The 22,615-nt window shown below is 36.9% G+C and overlaps 1 protein-coding gene across 1 annotated transcript in view; it reads right to left on the bottom strand.

Moving 5' to 3' along the window:
- Positions 1-8,432: 8,432 nt before the first annotated feature.
- Positions 8,433-22,615, bottom strand: part of LOC102746541 (phosphorylase b kinase regulatory subunit beta) — a 249,833-nt gene continuing 235,650 nt past the window's right edge. The window contains exon 13 of the mRNA XM_081806639.1: positions 8,433-8,442. The gene's annotated coding sequence lies outside the window, so the exon portion shown is untranslated. The remainder of the gene's footprint in view (positions 8,443-22,615) is intronic.

The raw sequence follows: 22,615 nt of genomic DNA, 5'->3' as shown, positions 1-22,615 counted from the left end.
AGAAGGGCCATGAGCCAAGGAATGTAGGTGGCCTTGAGAAGTGAAAGGCAAGGGAATGGATTCTCCCTAAAGCCTCCAAAGGGAGTCCTGCTCAGTGAAGCGTATTTGGGCACTTGACCTCTAGAAGTGTAAAAGAATATATTTGTGTTGTGTTTTAAGCCACTAAGTTTATGATAATTTGTTACAGTGGCAATAGTAAGCTAACATAAATGGGTATAATTAGTTCCCCCATTATATAGATGTGGAGAATGAGGCTTAACAAGAGTTAAATAACTTTCCCAAAGTTACTTAAGATAGTTGAAAAGATTCTGATTTTATATTCTTATTTTCCCTTTGAAGTAGGAAGCAAGGTCAATTACTGAGAACTGGAAGTTGGGGATGGATGTAAGAGGAGACTGGAAAGGATACAAAATAGTTCTTATGAAAAATGGGAGTTTCTGGTCTAATATGTAAAGTCCTTATCTTAGAGATACACATGGCAGAATTTACAGAATACAGGATATGATGGATTTGCCTTAAAATAACCTCAGGGAGGCTGTGAATGGAATTAGTAGGTGAGTATGTATGATGACAGTGCTGAAACTGGGTGGTAGTATGGGCACAAGGAATTTTATTAATCTATACTTCTGTAGATGTTTAAAATTTTTCAAAAAAAAGTAAAAAAAAGTCAAGGTAAAGAGCAATAAATGACACAAAGGAAGATATATTGATAAAAGCCGTGAAGTAACATGGACAAGAACAACTTTTAAAATTAAGCAACAGAGAACCTATCAGTGGTGACTGAGAAAAAGTGGGATAGGGAATGAGGGTCAGGGAAGGTGAGAAAGAGGGATAAGGGGCACAAAAATTTTCGTTATGATATATATTTCATTATATTGGTATTTTTTATATATATCCATTTAAATATATGTAGTGTATATATATGTACAATATATACATAACATCAAACTGAATATGATCATTATGTACAGTTTATTGCATGTCAAATTATACTGCAATAAAGCTGTAAGAAATAAAAATAAAGCAATACTGGGGGCACCTGGGTGGCTCAGTCGTTAAGTGTCTGCCTTTGGCTTAGGTCATGATCCTAGGGTCTTGGGATCGAGCCCTGCATTGGGCTCCCTGCTTGGCAGGGAGCCTGCTTCTCCCTCTTCCTCTGCCTGCCACTCCCCCTCGTGCTCTCTCTCTGTCAAATAAATAAAATCTAAAAAAAAAAAAAAATAAAGCAATACTGGTAAAAATGCAAGGAGTTTCTGGTCTGACATGTAAAGAGCTTGAAGTCATGACTCCTGTCCTCACAAAAGCAACAAAAAAAGCTGAAGAAAGTAAAAAGCAACTCTCCTTAGATTCAGAGAACTGAGGTCACAGGGCAAACTGCTACCCTGAAAACGGGAGAGAGGGGTGGATACAGAGAATCAATCACAGCTTACTGGGAGCGGAGGCCTAGAAGCAGGAGACTGAAACTGGAGCCAGTATGCTAGGACACTTAAACTGTAATTGAGAAATTGCTGGAAGCTCAATATGAACTAGCTTGTGAATTCAAAACTCTGGGGGAGGGAAGGAAGCAGTCTTAGAGGAGGCCCACATAAAAGTTTTACCTCCAGAATTCCACCAGATTCTTGGGGGAAGACTGGAAAACAAAACAACTCTCATGCTTCTGGCATACGAAGGGGAAGTAAGCATTCTGAAATATGCCCAGATCTCTTTATTCTTAACACCTTGCCCTCAGGGGAAAACTATTACCAAAACTTTACCAAAGCTTAAGTGACTTGGGTTCTACCAAAACCTTTCCAACGTGGGGGGAAAGGAAATGCCTAACTTTAGCCCCCTCCCACCTTCCTGTCCTGTCTTAGGGGGAGGGGAAGCTAAGAAGCACTTGAGAACGTCACATCCCAGGGACACAGGCTCACTAAAAGTCCAAGACCCAATCACAGGACTATAGGATGCATATTCTACCCCTGTTCCTTATCACCACATCAATGGGCTCCTGTCTAATAATGGGATTACAGCTAAAAGCATTGCAAGCCTCAGACTCTGTTTAAGTATAAGTTTGTAGGGAAACACAAAGACAACAGGGGAGACAAAAAGCCAATTTAGAAAAATGCTGCCTCTGAGAGCACAGCTACCACAAACAGAAAATACAGTTGTTAGAGTTATCCTCGCCAGATAGACATAAAACCTCATAATAAAGGCCCATCTGCGTCAGTTCTGGCTTTCAACAGAAGATTTCAAGGCATGCTAAAAGGCAGAAAACAAAGTTTGAATAGAGAAAGCAAGCATTGGTACCAGACTCAGTTATGGCAGGAATGTTGGAATTATCAGACCAGAAATTTAAAATAACTATGATTAATATGTTAAGAGCTCTCCTGGAAGAAGTAGACAACATGCAAAAATAGATTAATATAAGCAGAGAGATGGAAACTCTTTTTTTTTTTTTTTTAAAGATTTTATTTATTTATTTATCAGAGAGAGAGAGAGAGATCACAAGCAGGGGGGAGCGGCAGGCAGAGGGAGAAGCAGGCTCCCTCCTGAGCAGGGAGCCCGATGCGGGACTTGATCCCAGGACCCTGAGATCATGACCTGAGCCGAAGGCAGAGGCTTAACCAACTGAGCCACCCAGGCGTCCCGAGATGGAAACTCTTAGGAATCAAATAGAAATGATACAAATAAAATACTATAATAGGAATGAGGAATGCCCAGACACAGATGAACAAAGAATCAGTGAGCTTGAAGATCAACAGAAACTTCCAAAACTGAAACACACAGAGAAAAACTAATGAAAACAAGAAAAATACCTAAAAATCTATACCTATGCATATCATATTCAATCAGCAGAAAACCAAAGACAAAGAGAAAATCCTGAAAGTAATCAGAGAAAAAGAATGGGAGGAAAGAGGACTAGGAATCTATATAAGACTGATACAATTAAGAATGCTTATTTCAGGGGCGCCTGGGTGGCTCAGTCGTTAAGCATCTACCTTCGGCTTAGGTCATGGTCCTGGGGTCGTGGGATAGAGCCCCACATCTGGCTCCCTGCTCTGCGGGAGGCCTGCTTCTCCCATCCCACTCCCCCTGCTTGTGTTCCCTCTCTTGCTATGTCTCTGTCAAATAAATAAATAAAAATCTTAAAGAAACCCCCCCCACCTCAGTATTTATATTTTAAAAAAAAAAGAATGCTTATTTCAGGTTGAAGGCCATGAACCAGTTGTGGTACCAATATGCGAAGCTGTTTATTTTTTTCCTTCAGAAGTGCCCAGGAGCCTAGATCTAGTACTGAACAAGGTAGATAGCTGGACTAACCCAGGGCTGTAATTCTGCTAGGCAGGCATAGTGGAAGGAGAGTGCTTTATGGGAGTTAAAAGCAATGGCAGGAGTGAGGCTCTGTATGGCAGCTAAAGGAGGAAGGTAAAGGCAAGAGGTCAAGAGACTAATGGTCTTAAAGATGTACAGGTACAGTAACGGGAGAGGGCTGGGAAAATAGGTTGTGGTCAGATAGCTGAATGGACGGCATTATAATTTCAAAAGTAAAATAGTTCTGGTAGATAAGGTCCAGAGTGTGGCCTGAGATTTTCAAAATGGAGATGAAGGAATTTGGGTGGGATTGGTTTCTGACTTGAATAATTCTTTCCTCTCTCCATGTATCAGATAGGTTGCCTGTATCAGGTGGGAGCATACTGGCAGCAGAAGAGCTATTCAACTCATAAATCAACTCAAGTGGTAAAGAATATCACATTAGATGCATTTACCCTCTGAGTCTCACACAGGGTCATACCTAAAATAATACTTTCTGCCATGATCAAGTGGATCTAATGTCAATATGAAGAAGGCCCACTTTTTCATAAAATAATAATAATTTTACAAGTGGGCACACATTTGATATATGGAAAACTGGGGAAGTGTAGTGTGTATTTGTTTCTTTTAGGTTGTCATAAAACTGTGATCTATGATATCAGTGGGGAAGGAAAATGATCTATGTGAAGGCAGTTCAACAGGATCTGAACTTCAAAGAAAGTAATAAACGGATGAATGGGAGGCAGATGTGTCACCTGCAAAAAAGCCCAAAGGTGCTGGACTGTTAGTGTAATCATTGTAAGAACAGCTCTGCATGCTGAATTTTACTTACATGGCTTTCTAAATGATTCTGTTCTCCCTACAATTAAAATTCCTTTTATTTTAAGATAAAGAGAATGGAAGCATTATTGATCTTAGAAGTATAACCTGCCTTATCATGCAACCTTTCCTATCACCTTTTCTGCCAGAACTTGTGGGTAAAATGAGTGGGTTCCATTTCAATGTTTTAAAGTTCTTTGTTTGATCATGTAATGAATATGGTCAATGACAGAAAGGAAGAGGAACAAAAGGTCTGAACATTTCACAGACTGGGTAGACAATACCTAAATAACCAAATTAATTTTAGCCTCTGATTAATTACATCTACACTTTAAAAAATTTTAAAAAACAGACTTTATTTTTTAGAGCAGTTTTAGATTCACAGCAAAATTAAGGGGCAAGTACAGAGATTTCCCCTATATCTTCTGCATTCCCCTCCCCATAGCCTCCCCCACTATATATCTACCTTTTTATAATGATATGAAAGCAGATGGATTTGACCAGGCACTTACATACATTCATAATGGATATGTGATGCATTGTCTAGATTTTCTCTTCAGGACTGAGGTAGTTATTTCCTGAGCTGCTCCAAGTGTTGGCTGATGAGAGTTCACAGCTGGGTTCCCACCTGGAAACTGTTTTTGGCCAAAGGGAGCTGGCTCCTACCAATTATAAACCTTTCCTGGGGACTGCATGCACGCAGTGTCTGACTGATAGAGGAATACAAAGGCCTGGCTCCTCTGCCTCTATTTGGGCCATCTCTGAAGGGCCATCCTAGCTTCACAGCTCCCCATGCGTCACAGACCAACTTCTGCTAATCTTCCTTTCCTTACTACTTCATAGCTGTTGCTCCTGAGTTGAGTCTAAATTAAGTCTCTGCATGCAAATCTGGGTCAGGGTCGGTTTCCATGTGTCTTAAATATGTAATTTCCCAACCATACACACAATGTTGGTCATGTAGTGCTTAACTGGGGTAGTAAAAGTATGATGCTATTATCAGAACATCTAGCTTTGTGTTCTAGTTCCACTCCTTAATAGCTCTATGACTTTGGGCAATTTAATTTTTCTGAGCCTCAGTTTCCTTATCTTTACATGGAAGTAATTCCTTATGAAACAATGGTTACTATGAGGACCCAAGCAGGGATATACCAACACATGCGGGAGCATGCACACACACACACTCAAAATATAATGTAATATTCTTATTACGATTTACATGTACTGGCAATTTCAAAAACAAAGCCTAATTATTTTTACACTTCGTTATTTCACTGAAACATTCCATTAGACAGTAAGTCAATATTAAGACTATACAAAAAAAAAATTCATTGTCTACTATATGCTTGACCCTGTGCTATACCATGTATACAAAGATGAGAGCTTTCTTGACCTCAAGGGATTCCAGTCTAGGGTAGAGAGGCATTTAATACAAACAGAAGTGAGTTCAAGTATTATATATGCCAAAATGGCAGTAGTATGCCAGGAAATAATGGGAGGGGTGCTTACTTTTCCAAGGTATCAGAAAAGGCTTCATAAAGGAGGTGAACCTTAAGGTGAGAGTTTTTTAGACAAGGTATCTTATTCCTTGTAAAAAGTAAAGTTCTTTTGAGCACTGAAGGATACTTTAGTCACTTCTAAATAATAACAATTTGAGTGTAACCTATAACTATTTTGTGTATATATACTATGCAGGGAATTTTCACAGAAAATTTTACAACTGAGAATTAAGTTTACTTACTGTTATCTTACGAGGACAGTCATTAGAACAGAGACCACTGAGAACTGTGGAAAAATAAGAAAAGGCCATTATTACTGTTATAGCCTAAGCTTATATTTAAAGTGAACTCTAATTTCCCCCCCATAATCTATTAATATGCTCTACTGAGTCATAATCACAAGCAGAAACCAATTCAGTTCCTTTAGATATGAGTAAATCAAGTTTCTGTTGTTCACTTTATACCAATATTTTAAAAGCATTTATTAAGCAGTTAAGATGCTGTTTTGTGAAATATATAGGTGAGATAATTAGTCACATCATACCATACCTACCGTTAGTTCTATTTTCCAAGTGGTTAGCTAAATTCCAAGGATGACTTAGATTCTGACAGAGAAGTGCCAAATGCAAACCAATTAAAATGTATACTGAGAAAAACACATTTAGCATTCTGTATCTCAAATTAGACTTTTTCCACTTATCTAGTCAAAGTTTCTGGGTCAAAGATTTTGGGCACCCTTGATAACTATTATGGAGAACACAACTATAAAAGAATTGATGGGTTTGTAACAAGTATACAAAAATAATTTAATGACACGTTTATCCTATAATCACCAAAAAAGGAAAGGTTAGAATGTCTGAATATTCTTTGTATAAGTAACAGTTTTGAAATATAATTTTATTACCATCCCTTCATGTGAAGTGCCATCTTTGAAGGAAGTGGACATTATATGCTATTAAGTATTCTATATGTTATGCATTAAAGAGAGATGGCTGACATTTGTGCTCAGTAAGCATGAATTATCTCAATAATAATTATAAATATTTGTTAATTCAAACATATCCATAGGAAGAAGGTATCTTACATTTATTTATATTCTATGAATGTGAAATGACAATCATTATAACAGAAATACTTAGGCTGGGCATATAAAGTATAGACAAAGTTTATAAAGTATATATAAAGTATATACAAAGACACCAAAAAAATGAGCATGATATACTTCATCACAAAGGAAGATACCTGCTCATTTGCTATAGTACAATTACATGAACTACAATCTGAGGAAACATTGAAATAAATGTTTTACATTTGCAAAACAGTTTTCAGTGTTTAAGTTTCTTACCCAGCACAGTACCTGGTTCTCACTCTTTTATTCTCCCAGCTTTCCATGACCTAATTTCTCCCTCTCCTTTGTTTCTCTTCCCTGAACTCCAGGCAGATATTGGTACTTCTTTTTTTCTTGTCACAAAATATTTTCATAAACTTAATTTAAACAATATCTTGCTGAATAATTATTTTCTCACAAGTCTATCTTTGTACTAGTATGTAAGCTCTGCATCATTTTATTATTTTCTCAGGTTCTAACCCAATGTATTTGCTCAATAAGTACTTGTTGAAGGAGGAAAAAGATGGATTATTCAATAAATGGTACTGGATAATTGGCTACTTGGAGGAAAATAAAGTTAGACTTTAATTCAACACAAAAAATTACATTTGGCAAGGACACAAATAATATAAGGAACTCTTGTATTTTAATAATAGAAAGACAACCCAATTAAACGATGGGCAAAGGATCTGAATAGGCATTTCTCCAAAGAAGATATAGAGATATACAAAGCTCATGAAAAGATGTTCAGCATCATTAGCAATCAGGGAAATGGAAACCAAAATCACAACGCAATGCACATTTGCAACATCCAAGAGGTGGAAGTAACCCAAATAAATGTCTGAAGAATGAGTGGAAATAAATAAAATGTGGTATATATATACAATAGAACATTATTTGGCTTTAAAAAGAAATCCTGTCACATGTTACAACATGGATGAAACTTGAGGACATTATGCTAAGTGAAACAAGCCAGTCACAAAAAGACAAATACTGTATGATTCCATTTATATAAGGTATCTAAAGTAGTCACATTCATACAAACAAAAAGTAGAATGGTGGTTCCCAGGGGTTAAGGGTGAGGAGAAGAGAGGTGGTTGTTAAATGGGTATAGAGTTTCAGATTTGCAAGATGAAAAAGTTCTGGAGGTCTGTTTCACAACAGTGTGAATATACGTAACATTACTGACTGCACATTTAAAAATGGTTAAGATGGTAAGTTTTATTTATTTATTTTTTAAAAAGATTTTATTTATTTATTTTGACACAGAGAGAGAGACAGCAAGAGAGGGAACACAAGCAGGGAGAGTGGGAGAGGGAGAAGCAGGCTTCCCGCTGAGCAGAGAACCTGATGTGGGGCTCGATCCCAGGACCCTGGGATCATGACCTGAGCCGAAGGCAGATGCTTAACGACTGAGCCACCCAGGCACCCCAAGAGGTAAGCTTTATGTTATGTGTTTTTTTTTAACCACAACAAAAAACTGGTTAAGATGGTAAAAAAACAAAACAAAATGAAATAAACTCCGAAGACACCATTTCACATTCCTAGGTATATCTCAAGAGATATTAAAATAGAGAAATTAAAATATATGTCCACATGAAAGCTTGTACATTAATGTTCACAGCAGTATTATTCATAATAGCCCAAATTCATCAACGGATGAATGGATAAACAAGATGTGGTATATTCATATAATGGAATATTATTTGGCAATACTACATGGATGATCTTGAAAACATTATGGTAAGTGAAAGAAGTCAGTCACAAAAGACCATACTTTATATGATTCCATATATAGGAAATGTCTGGGACAGCCAAATCTATGGACACAGAGAGTAGTGGGCCTAGGGCTGGGGTGGGTTGGGGTGAGAATAGGGGATTGAAGGTGATTACTAAAGGGTATGGGGGTTTCTTTTGTGGTAATAAGCATTTCTAAAATGGATTGTGGTGATGGTTGCACAATTCTGTGAATATGCTCAAAGCCACTGAAGTGGGTGAATAGTATGGTATGTGAATTATATCTCAAAGCTGTTACAATACAAAAAAGACATAAAAATTTACAAAACTAATGACAAGGGGGTAAACTTCCTTTTAAACAAACATTACAAAGCCATACTATTGCTCATATACAAAGAGCTTCTAGGTATGCATTCAAAGATGATAATCCAATAGAAAACAAAGGATATCAAGAAGCAATACCAGAAGAGAAAATGCAAATAATTAAAGACATAAACAAAAACATTCAACCTCACCAGTCAGGGAAAAAAAAATCAATTTTATACCTAACAGGCAAAAAAGAGAAGACCAAGAAAAATGTCTGTAGGAAAAACAATAAAATCAAAGATAAATGACAAACTAGGAAAAATATTTGTAGCACATAAAACAAAGGATTAACTTCCCTAATATATACTACAGTGCATTTATAAATGAGACAATGAAAAAAGACAAGGACTAAACGTTTGTAGAAATAAAAATACACATGACTCTTAGACATATGAAAAGATGCTGAACTTTACTCAGCATAAGAAAAATGCAAAATAAAAGAGAAAATACCTTCCACTTACGTGATTGGCAAAATCAAGAAGTTTAATAACCCATTGGTTGGTGAAGGTGTTAGGAAATACACATTCTTTTTTTTTTTTATTTATTTGCGAGAGAGAATGAGAGACAGCACGAGAGGGAGGAGGGTCAGAGGGAGAAGCAGACTCCCCACTGAGCAGGGAGCCCGATGCGGGACTCGATCCTGGGACTCCAGGATCGTGATCTGAGCCGAAGGCAGTCGCTTAACCGACTGGGCCACCCAGGCGCCCAGGAAATACGCATTCTTATATACTGTAGATAAAAGGGTAAATTGATACAATTTCTATGAAGCGACATCTGTTAAAATAAAAAAATGTATACTATAAAGTTCAAAACCAGGCAGAATTAATCTGTGGTATTGGAAATTAAAACAGTGGTTACTTTTAGGAAAAGTGGGTTAGTAACTAACAGGGGAACATGAGGAAGCTTCTGGTTGCTGGTTATATGTGTTTCTTGATCTGGGTGTAATTACATGGGTACATTTTATTTTGTGAAAATTTACAGGTTTGTGTATTTAGGTATACTTTTCTGTATGTCTATTTCAATAATTGTTTATTTAAAACATTCACGTGTTATTTTTTAATAATGCCATTTTTAGAAATTTATCCTACAGGATATTCTCTGTGGCATTATTTATAATAACAACAACAAGGGATTGAATAGCCTTGATATCTTTTTAAAAGAACTCATTAAATTATGTTGTATCCATACTACGTGGTACTATTCAGTAGTTAAAATATTGAGGCAGTTCTAGATTATACTGCCGTGGTATAATCTCCAAGATATGTTGTTATAAGTGAAGAAAGCCTAGAACAATCATTTATGTAAAATAAAAGTATATACACATATATGCTTGTATATACATAAAATATTTTGGAGAAACACAAAAAAGTTGTCTTTGGGAAAAGGAATTGGACCAGTGGGAGATGGGTGAAAGGGAGACTGACTTTTTACTATTTACTCTTGTATTTTTTTCATAATTGGCATGTATTACTTATCTTAAAGACCAAATTTATTAATGAAATAAAAATTTAGAGCTCTCAGATGAATAGGTACTGAATTGGACAGTGTCATATGCTGGTGGGAATGTAAATGCCTGTATCTTTTGGGAATGGTAATTTGGTATTATTTATTAACATTAAAAACACAGCCCCTCAACTCACTGATTTCATGTCTGTGAAATATTGGAAACCACCTATGTATCTACTGAGACAAAATACTAGGTAAATTGTGGAACATGTACAGTGTTATGGAATGACATGGAGCTATTAAAAGAATGAAGGACATCTGGGCTCTTTCTATATTCTGGCTATTGTGGACATTGCTGCTATAAACATTGGTGTGCATGTGTTCCTTCGAATCACTATACTTGTATCTTTTGGTTTAAAAAAATGACATCTTGCCATTTGCAATGACATGGATGGAACTAAAGGGTATTATGCTATGCGAAATAACTCAGTCAGAGAAAGACAAATACCATATGATTTCACTCATATATGGAATTTAAGAGACAAAACAGATGAACATAGGGGAAGGGAAGGAAAAATAAAAAAAGACAAATCAGACAGGGAAACAGACCATTAAAGACTCTTAACTCTAGGAAACAATCTGAGGGTTGCTGGAGAAGAGGGGGGTTGGGGGAACTGGGTGATGGGCATTAAGGAGGGCACATGATGTGATGAGCACTGGGTATTATATGCAACTGATGAATCACTAAATTCTACCTCTGAAACTAAGTTAAATAAGCTCTTCCTTCACTCCCCCACACCCCCAAAGAAGAATGAAAGAGACCTGTAACTGCGGACTTGAAAGAGTGTTTACGCTCTCTTGCTAAGGTAAAAAAAAACAAGACGCAGGCAAAAATGTTTAGTAAGATTCTATTTACAAACGTATGTGTTGGATGAATCTCACAGACATAATGCTAAGGTAAAGAAACCAGAGGCAAAGAGTATAATACTGTATGCTTGCTGTTATATGACATTCAAAATAGGGAAAATGAATCTGTGGTGACAGAGATCAGAACAATGGATATACTTTTTCAGGGAGTATTGACTGGGTTGGGGGACCTTCTGGGGTACTGCAAATATTTTATCTTGGTCTGGGTGTGAGCTATAAGGAGGTATACCTATGTAAAATTCCACCAAGCTGTAGACTTTTACCTTTTTTCCTCTATACACCCATCACTATAACCATTCTTATCACCTCACACCTACATGCCAAGGTGGTCACCCTGGATCTGACCTTTTCATTATGTACCTCCATTTTTTTTTTCCCCTCTGAACATTGCTGCAAAATTTATATTCTTAATTCACACAGTTATGTGAACAAAGGATCAATTTGATGAAAAATGTAAGGAGTAAGTGTGATCATTTTATATGTCAACTTGACTGGACCATGGGGTGCCCAGATAATTGGCCAAAAAATTATTCTAGATATTTCTGTGTAAGCAGTTTTGGATGAGATTAATATTTAATTGGTAAAATGAGTAAAAGAGATTGCTCTTCATAATGTTGATGGGCCCCATCCAATCAGTTGAAGGCCTGAATAGAACAAAAGTCTGACCCTCTCCTAAGTAAGAATTCTCTGGCCAGATGGCCTATATATTAGAATATCAGGTTTTCCTGCCTGACAAACTCTCTCTCCCTCCCTCCCTGTCCCTTCCCCCTCTCTCTCTATATAATTGGTTTTGTTTCTCTGGAGAACCCCAACTAATACAGTAAGTTTCTGCAATTATTGGATCACTGACAATCTTCTCTTTGCCATAAATGCCCATTCATCAATGGATACCATCAATATTCTCCCTGAAGGTGAATTAATTTCTACTTCTTACTATCTGCTCGTTCTTTATTCCTGTGATCATGGCCTTCCACCTGGAATGTTGTGCTACTACCCATTTTGGTTGTCCCATCTTTCTGGAACTAGGTTCTCACCTATCATTTTCACAGAAGCCTTCTTTGATCTCAATAATCTTATAGCACATATAATTCAAGTATAAAGCACTTTTCACTGTTCTTTAGCTATATTACATGCATACATCTTCCTCTTGCAAGTAGACAGATTCCTGTTAGCAATGTAAATGGTAGTTTCCAAAACCACCTTCACACACACACACACACACACACACGTGCACACACATATTTTGTAACAGCTTTCAGATATAATTCACATTTTGAGATAGATTCACCCAATTACAGTGTCCTATTCAGTGGTTTTTAGTGTATTCCCAGAGTTGTGCAACCATCACCATAATCACCATAATCACCTTTCATCACTTCTAAAAAGAAACCCTGTACCCTTAGCTATCATGCCCTAGTCCTCTTATTCCCACCCTCAGCCCAAAGCAACCACTATAATCATCTACTGTGTCTACGTACTTCTCTGAATATTTTGAGGATATTATAGAAAAAATTAAAAAATGTAGAGAAGAAAATAAAAATCACTTGTGATCCAACCATCCAGATATTCTTACCAATTTGTTGTAAGATAGCACACTGTCATACTGAATGTGTCCCCCCAAAGTTCATAGATTGAGTTCTAACCTCTGGTGCTGTCATACTTGGAGATGCGGCCTCTAAGGAAAAATTAAGGTTAAATGAGTTTTTAAGGGTGGAGTATTGATCTGATAGGATTAGTGTCCTTATAAGAAGAGACATGAGAGAGCTTGTTCTCTTGCTCTCTCTCTCTCTCACTCACTGCATGCACAAAGTGGAGGTCATGTGAGCACCCAAGGAGATGGAGGCCACCTATAAGCCAAGAGGCCTCAGAATGAAACCTACTTTGCTGACACCTTGATCTTGGAATTCCCAATCTCCAGACTATGAGAACCAAATTTCTCTTGTTTAGGCTGCCCAGCCTGTGTACAGTACTTTGTTATGGCAGCCTGAGTAGACTAATATGCATACTTAAAAAATTTACATATGTGAGGGCGCCTGGGTGGCTCAGTTGGTTAAGCCACTGCCTTCGGCTCAGGTCCTGATCCTGGAGTCCGGGGATCGAGTCCCGCATCGGACTCCCTGCTCGGCGGGGAGTCTGCTTCTCCCTCTGATCCTCCCCCTTCTCATGCTCTCTCGCTCTATCTCATTCTCTCTCTCAAATAAATAAAATCTTTAAAAAAAAAAAAATTTACATATGTGAAATCATGCTACACGTAATTTTGTAATCTTCTTTTTGGTTGACATAATACAATCTTTTCCTACATTATTAAATATGCTTCTATCACATAACTACATGGTATTCCACTGTATGTATGGATAGATAGATATATGCATAAAAATACATACCAATTCTTGGGGCACCTGGGTGGCTCAGTTGGTTAAGTATCTGCCTTTGGTTCAGGTCATGATCCCAGGGTCCTGGGACTGAGCCCCGCATCGGGCTCCCTGCTCGGTGGGCAGTATGTTTCTCCCCTGCCCCTCCACCTCTGTTGTTCTCGCTTTCTCTCTCTCGCACGTGCGCACATGCGAGATAATAAATAAGTATATATATAAAAAATACACACCCATTCTTATTAGGACATTTAGGTTCTCCTCCACTCTATAATCCAACTTTTTCTCCTCTTAAAAATACCATTGGGAAGATCATCTTTACAGAAATGGTATATTATACACAAATCTTTGGCACATCTCTGATAATTTTCTTGGAATAACTACAGAATTAGAATTATTTCTGGGATCAATCTTAAAGCTTTTGGTGAGTATACTGAAATTATCCTTAAGAAAGTTTATCAAGAATCTTTTTTTTAAATATTATTTATTTATTTATTTATTTATTTATTTATTTATTTAACACAGATAGAGAGAGAGCACAAGTAGGCAGAGCGGCAGACAGAGGTAGAGGGAGAAGCAGGCTCTCCGCCGAGCAGGGAGCCCGATGCGGGGCTCGATCCCAGGACCCTGGGATCACGATCTGAGCCAAAGGCAGCTGCTTAACGGACTGAGCCACCCAGGCACCCCTCAAGCATCTTTTTAGTAAACATTCACTGATCTGGTAACTGCCAAACTCTGAACAGGAATTTGCTTTCATATATGCTCTTCCTTAATCCTCATAGAAAGACTGTGAGATACATTTAGCTGATTCCCACAATCTTTTTTTCTCAGAAAAGGAAACTGAAGCTTGGACCAGTATATCACTCAAGGTCACAAAACAAATGGAGCTCTTATGAAAAAACACGTGGCCACTAGACACTAACTCATTTAAAAAACACATTATCCTACTTTTATGGGAGATGGAAAAATCGATGAAGCAGTGGATTATTTTATTTTCTGTACAAGATAAATTGTCTGTGTCTTGTTTAGCATAGTTGAGAGTATTTATTCAAAATTATATAATAGTCTGTTTCATTTTGTATATAGGAAGCTAAAAATTGGGTTCCTATATCTATTTCTGTTTTTTATAAGATTTCCTCTCTCAAATTTGAAGTTTCATATTATAGCAATAGGATCAAGAGATTATTTAAATATATCATACCTATATACATATATGTTATATATATTATACATACATATGTCTTATAAAAGGAGATGTCTACATAATACAAATAGAATATGCACTTCCTTGTTTTCTGCAAGCACAGTTGCAAGAAGGAATGGTAATAATCCTTGAGCCTAATTAATATTCTGGTTGATAATATTGTTTAATTAGGAATTCAGAACTCCTAAATACTATTATAAAGGTTAACCTGTTCTTAGCCTGAAATTATTATTTCATCTACAGAACAACCTGACTTTTTTCCTAGTGACATGGATCTAGTAACTGCAGCAGGCAGGGAAGACTCAGACTGTATGATTTCTGGGCTCTACTAGCTCTGTATATTTGACATGAGGCAGAAAGACAATGTCTTTAGCTACTTTCAGTAATTAGATTGCTTTCTCAAAGAATATATAGAAGAGTGGAATTTTACTTTTAGCTTTGGCTTTATCACTAAATCCCTCTGTTTTCCCTTTATGTTTCCAATCAGTAAAAAGGGACACAACTACTCACATACACACTTCTATCTTCTTCCTCTCTTGGGTTAATAAAGTTAAAAAAAAAAGTCTGGAAAGCATTAGGTTTCTTCAAATGTACAGGCTATATTAGGAAAATTTTTATTTTTATTTCTCTACTATATTTTCTGTATATTAATGTGACAGGCTCATCAGTACAGTTTAAATCATAGCTTATTAAAATTATATACAACTTCAAAAAGAAAGGAAGAACTGAATTAAATGCTGAGAAACACAATATAGCATGAAATTTTATATATATGTTAGTATTTTATCTTGTTATTAATAAGGTTTTTTTTTTTTGTTAGTTTCTGTTCATATCAGGTTAATTATACCAAGTTTACAGGTCATGAATGTTCATCAAGAATAAATCCAAAGCAACTATTTGATACCAACACTGGCTAAAATCCGTAAGATCAGCTCCTTTCAAGCATCTTATTTATACAGTACAGGAAATTTTGTCAAGTGTGTGAGCCAGTGCAAAGTGTGGGCATGGGCAAATCACTTCACTTCTCTGTTTTACAGTTTTAGAAAAATCTTTAAAATAATACGATTGGATAAAATAATTTTTAAGGCTTATAAAAACTCCCATATCCTGTGATTCCAAACTGGTTTCTGTCTTGCTAGTAGATAGTTTCAGGTGCTTAACATTCTGCCCCAGCACAGAAGGAAGCAGTCTGGTTTTAAAGAGTGCTCTGTTTATGTTTGTTCACATATGTCAGAAATGCAGAGCAGAACCAGGAGTATAACTTATTTTGTAAGCTAGTTTTCTGCTTTCTCTTTCTGTAATATGCAAGATCGTACTATTTTAAAAAGTTATACATTCTAATGTGTTTCCACTGAAAGTCATCATATATAGGTATTATTATATGAGACAATTCATGTAAAACATTTGGCAGGGGGCCTGGTACATGATATAAAATAAATATTGGCTACTGTTATTTGTTTGTTTGTTTTTAAATGAATTGTGGTTTCTGTAATTCTGAATTCCAGTATTTAGAAGTATCAGTTTTCACTGCCACAGCTTCTTTTGGTTTGCCTGAAACTTTGGGAACCACCAGAAGCTAGCAGAGAATGCTCAGTGCTTATAGTATTTATATCTAATAAGTGGCAAAGGGCATAGCTTTTTAAAAATACTCTTCCAGATTTTCCAGATGTTTTATAACTGCCTTATTTTGTAATCAGAAAGCAAAACAAGTGCTAAACCAAAACTTTACTACTAAAAAAAAGGAATAATGCTTTAAAATTCTCTTGCATAATCAAAAAAGTAAAAGGGTAGATGCTGATGGTGTTTTTCCAAATGTCACCCTGAAATTACAATTTTAAGACTCTGTAATGTCAAGCTTAAGAACAAGTAAAAAGTACCAGTAGTCTATTAATTCAGTGCAAGAACGTAATATCCTCAGTGACATCAGAATAAAAATTCCATCCTTTGTGCTTTAGTCAGAAAAAAAAAAAAACACCAAACAAACCAAAAACCCACTCCTAAGTGCTCCAAGGCAGAATTTATTATTATTACAGCAAAAGCTCACTTCCTAGAAGTGAGACAGTTATATTTTTTTATATAAAACTATATGGTTTTAAGTAAAACATTTTTCTTACACAACTGCAACAACAACTGGGAAGGTGTGCTAAAATAAAGAGCCCAAATGGAAAATGAAATTTCACAGGGTTAGATACTGGTATACAATTCCAGCCTTCCACTATTTGTGTTTTTCACCACTGGGAGCTTCTGGAAGTATCTCTGTTTCTCATTTCAAGTGTCAGTGAATGGTTTCCTACTAACTAGCTGATCTTGGCTGAACCAGTCTAATTTTTAGAAGTTTAAGAATTTTATCCATTTCATAAACTTTTATAAATTATTAGTATGTATTTGTAACCATATTGCAAAATCCCATATAGATTATTGTAACATTTTATAATAGCCTTTTAAATAAACTGTTTTAAAAAGTAATTTTTAATACCCTTAGACTTTTAAAACTATAGTTGTTATAAAAAAGATTAATGGAATATAGAAAATAGTCCATTCACAGAATTAAATGAAAACCTGTAATTAAAATACTTAATGAGCTATTTGAAGTACTGGTTACTAGTAGATTAAATTAGTTTAAACATGACTAATGGAATGTACAATTCCTAAGTTTTCTTTAAAATGACAATGCATAGGATCCTTTTTTTTTTTAAAGATTTTTTATTTTTAAGTAATCTCTACACCCAAGGTGGGGCTTGAACTCACAACCTTGAGACTGAGAGTCTGGGAAAGGGAGAAGTGGGCTCTTTGTGGAGCAAGGAGCCTGATGCGGGGCTTGATCCCAGGACCCTGGGATAGTGCCCTGAGCCAAAGGCAGATGCTTAACCAACTGAGCCACCCAGGTGCCCCTTAAGATTTCATGTTAAAACACATTATACATTATAGCTCATGTATTCTTAAAGATATTTTAAAGTATAGCTTTGTGGTTCAGTTTACATTAGCTACTTCACACAAATGTCAAAACCAAAAAATAGCAATAATCATGCATAAATACTGGAACACTAAACCACTGTGCAGGCTGGGAGAAGGATGAGTAGAATAAAATCAAAGCTATAAAGGTCAATACTGTATAATGGTTTTAGTAGCATTTAAAATGAAAAGTCCAGTGTTGTGAGGCTTTCCTCCTGGGGAGGGAAGCAGGACCATGCCTTACCAGATCCGTTAAGACTTGGCATTTTGAATCCCAGCCATGTGCCAGAGATAAAACAGAGGAGAATTACGTTGCTGGGTGTGATTATACCCTGGCACAGACAGGTCAAGGGCGGAGATCTGACAGAGGCTTGGGCCACAGGAGGGGAGACTGTTCGATTTTCTGTGAGGGCTTCCTGAGCAGTGGCAGCTGAGAGTTCCCCTCCCTGGGGAGAAGAGGGCTGGATGATGCCATCTTCCATCCCCCCCACCCCACCCTGCCCATTACAAGGTGGGACTTCAGTGAACAATAAAGAGCCCCCAGTGGGAGCTGGAGCCACTCAAGCCAAACCAGGTGCCCTGTGCCTTGCAGGAGCATCATTATTAGGGCAGGTCTGACTGTCAGCCAGTGCAGTGGGCCTCTCCCCCACAGGACCAACACAGGCCCCCTACATGTACCAAGTCTACTGACCAAAGAGTGCTCCTAAAGGTCAGCTTCAGTTCTGGTGGAAATAGGACCAGGCTTCCCTCCCTTTCCCCTTTTTTTCTTTCTTTTTTCTTGGAATCAGGCTTATAATTTCTCATTTTTTAGATCAGGCTTCTTTTTGTTTTCTTTCTTTCTTTCTTTTTGCAATCAGGCTTATAGTTTTCTGTCTGTTTGCTTTTTTGGTTCCTTTTCCTTTTCTCTTTTTCTTGGATCAGGTTTGTTTGTTTTTTAATCAGGCTTATCTTAACAAATAAATCAAAGCACACCTAGTTAAAGGCCCAAACACTCCCCAAAGCAAGCAAGGAGGAACCCTGCAGAGGACTGACCTGTGGGAAAGAGCAGCGAAAACACAACAGCAGAGTGCACACAGCATACCAGAAACACTTCCTGAAGAGCCAGGCCCTGGACAGTGTATGACCTCTTTTTAATATAGCATTACACTCAGGAGCAGGAAACATAACAAGCTTTCATAATATTCAAAAGACAGAAACTTAGCCAAAATGACAAGACAAAGGAATTCTCCCCAAAAGAAAGATCAAGAAGAAATCAGACACAGACTTGCTCAAAACAGATATAAGCAATATATCTGAGTAAGAATTTAGAACAATAGTCATAAGATTACTGGCTGGGCTTTGAAAAAAGCATAGGGCATCAGAGAAACCCTTGCTTCAGAGATAAAAGACCTAAAAACTAGTCAGGCTGAAATAAAAAATGTTATAGGTGAGAGGCAAAACCAACGGGATGTAATCACAACAGGATGGAAGAAGCAGAGGAATGAATGGGTGACATGAGGATAAAATTATGGAAAATAATGAACCAGAAAAGAAGAGGGAAGGAAAACTATTAGATCATGAATATAGACTTACGGAACTCAGCGATTCCATAGAGTGCAATGATATCTGTATCATAGGAGTCCCACAAGAAGAAGAGCAAGAAAAAGGGGCAGAAGGTTTATTTGAACAAATTACAGCTGAGAACTTCCCTAATTTGGGGAAGGAAATAGGCATTCAAATCCAAGAAGCACAGAGAACACCCCTCAAAATGAACAAAAACAGGCCAACAAAAAGACACATCACAGGGAAACCACCAAAATACTAACAAAAGAGAATTCTGAAAGTAGCTAGGCACAAAAGGTCCTTAACCAATAAGGGTAGACACAAGTTTAGCAGCAGACCTACCCAAAGAAACTTGGCAGGCCAGAAGAAAGTGGCATGATATATTCGACATGCTGAATGGAAAAATATGTAGCCAAGGCTGTCATTCAGAATAGAAGGAGAAATAAAGTGTTTCCAAGACAAGCAAAAACTAAAGGAGTTCACGAACACTAAAGCAGTTCTGCAAGAAATATTAAAGTGGACACTCTGACTGGTAAAGGGAGACCAAAAGCAACAAAGATTAGAAAGGAACAGAGACAATTTACAGGAACAGTGACTCTACAGGTAATACAATGGCACTAAATTCATATCTATAAATAATCACTCTGAATGTAAATGGACTCAATGCTCCAATCAAAGAACACAGGGTATCAGAATGGATTAAAAAACAACAACAACAACAACAAAAACAAGACCCATTGATATGCTGCTCATAAGAGACTCATTTTAGACCAAAAGACAGCCCCAGATTGAAAGTGAGGACTGGAGAACCATGCTAACAGACTTCAAAAGAAACCTAGAAGAGCCATCCTTCTATCAGACAAAGTAGATTTTAAACCAAAGACTGTAATAAGAGATGAAGAAAGGCACTATATCATAATAAAGAGGTGTATCCAAAAAGAAGATCTAAGAATTGTTTTTTTTTTTTTTTAAGATTTTATTTATTTATTTGACAGAGAGAGCAGGAACACAAGCAGGGGAGTGGGAGAGGGAGAAGCAGGCTTCCTGCCGAGCACAGAGCCCGATGTGGGACTCGATCCCAGGACCCTGGGATCATGACCTGAGCTGAAGGCAGACGCTTAACGACTGAGCCACCCAGGCGCACAGAAGATCTAAGAATTGTAAATATTTATATTCCCAAACTTGGGAGCAGCCAAATATACAAATCAATTAATAACAAAATTAAAGAAACTCATTGGGAACAATACAATAATAGTAGGGGATGTTAACAGCCCATTCAAAGCAATGGATATATCATCTAAGCAGAAAATCAACAAGGAAACAATGGCTTTTAATGATACACTGGACCAGATGGACTTAACCGATCTATTCAGAGCATTTCATCCTAAAGCAGAATACACATTCTTTTTGAATGCACATGGAACATTCTCTAGAACAGATCACATACTAGGTCACAAATCAGGCCTTAACCAGTACAAAAAGATCAAGATCATACCATGCATATTTTCAAACCACAATGCTATGAAACTTGAAAGTCAGCCACAAGAAAAAAATTTGGAAAGACCACAAATACATGGAGGTTAAACAACATCCTACTAAAGACTGAATGGGTCAACCAGAAAATTAAGGAAGAAATAAAAAAATACATGGAAGCAAATGAAAGTGAAAACACAGTAGTCCAAAACCTTTGGGATGCAGCAAAGGTGGTCCCAAGAGGCAAGTATATTGCAATACAGGCCTTCATCAAGAAGCAAGAAAAATCTCAAATATTCAACCTAACCTTATACCTAAAGAAGGTGGAAAAAGAACAGCCAAGAAAGCCTAAAACAAGTAGAAGAAGGGAAATAATAAAGATAAGGGCAGAAATCAATAGTATAGAAATAAAAAAAAACGCAGAACAGATCAATGAAACTAGGAGCTGGTATACTGAAAGAATTAAAAAGATTGATAAATTTCTAGCCAGACTTACCATCACTAATAAAACAGGTGAGATCACAACCAATACTACAGAAATACAATAATAAGAGAACACTATAAGCCATTATATGGCAAAAAATTGGGCAATCTGGAAGAAATGGATAAATTCCTAGAAACCTATAAACTACCAAAACTGAAACAGGAAGAAACAGAAAGCCTGAACAGATCCATAACCAGCAAAGAAATTGAATCAGTAATCAAAAATCTCCGAACAAACAAGAGTCCAGGGCAAGATGGCTTCTCAGGGGAATTCTACCAAACATTTAAAGAAGAATTAATACCTATTCTTCTGAAAGTGTTCTAAAAAAGAAATGGAAGGAAAACTTCCAAACTCATTCTATGAGGCCAACATTACCTTGATCCCCAAACCAGATAAAGACCACACCGAAAAGGAGAATTACAGACCAATATACCTGATGAACATAGATGCAAAAATTCTCAACAAGACACAAGCCAATCAAATCCAATAAAATATTAAAAGGATTATTCATTACTACCAAGTGGGATTTATTCCTGGGCTGCAGGGGTGGTTCAATATCAGCAAATCAAAAAACGCGATACACCACATTAATAAAAGAAAGTATAAGAACCACATGATCCTCTCAATAGATGCAGAAAAAGCATTTGACAAAATACAGCATCCTTTCTTGATAAAAACCCTCCACAATGTAGGGATAGAGGGAACATACGAAAACATCATAAAGGCCATGTATGAAAGACCCAAAGCTAATACCATCCTCAATGGGGAAAAACTGAGAGCTTTTTCCCTAAGGTCAGGAACACAATAGGTATATCCACTCTTGGCACTGTTGTTCAATATAGTACTGGAAGGCCAAGCCTCAGCAATCAGACAACAAAAAGAAGTAAAAGGCATCAAAATTGGCAAGGAAGAAGTCAAACTTTCATTCTTCGCAGATGACACGATACTCTATGTAGAAAACCTGAAAGATGCCACCAAAAAGTTGCTAGAACTGATACATGAATTCAGCAAAGTCTCAGGATATAAAATCAACATACATAAGTCTGTTGCATTTCTATACACCAATAATGAAGTAGCAGAAAGAGAAATCAAGGAATCAATCCCATTCCACTAAATGATACAATTGCACTAAAAACCATAAGCTACCTAGGAATAAACCTAGCCAAAGAGGTAGAAGATCTGAAAAGTATAGAACACTTATGAAAGAAATGAAGAAGAACCAAAGAAATGGAAAAACATTCCACGCTCATAGATTGGAAGAGCAAATATTGTTAAAATGTCTATGCTACCCGAAACAATCTACACATTCAATGGAAACCCTATCAAAATAACAGCAGCATTTTTCACAGAGATAGAAAAAACAAATCTAAAATGTGTATGGAATAGAAAAGACCCCGGATA

The sequence above is a fragment of the Leptonychotes weddellii genome, chromosome 16 (assembly GCF_054177405.1).
Source record: "Leptonychotes weddellii isolate Sample4059 chromosome 16, ASM5417740v2, whole genome shotgun sequence".
Taxonomy (NCBI): domain Eukaryota; kingdom Metazoa; phylum Chordata; class Mammalia; order Carnivora; family Phocidae; genus Leptonychotes; species Leptonychotes weddellii.
Note: the sequence above shows the minus strand (reverse complement) of the source record. Positions and strands in the feature narration are given on the sequence as shown.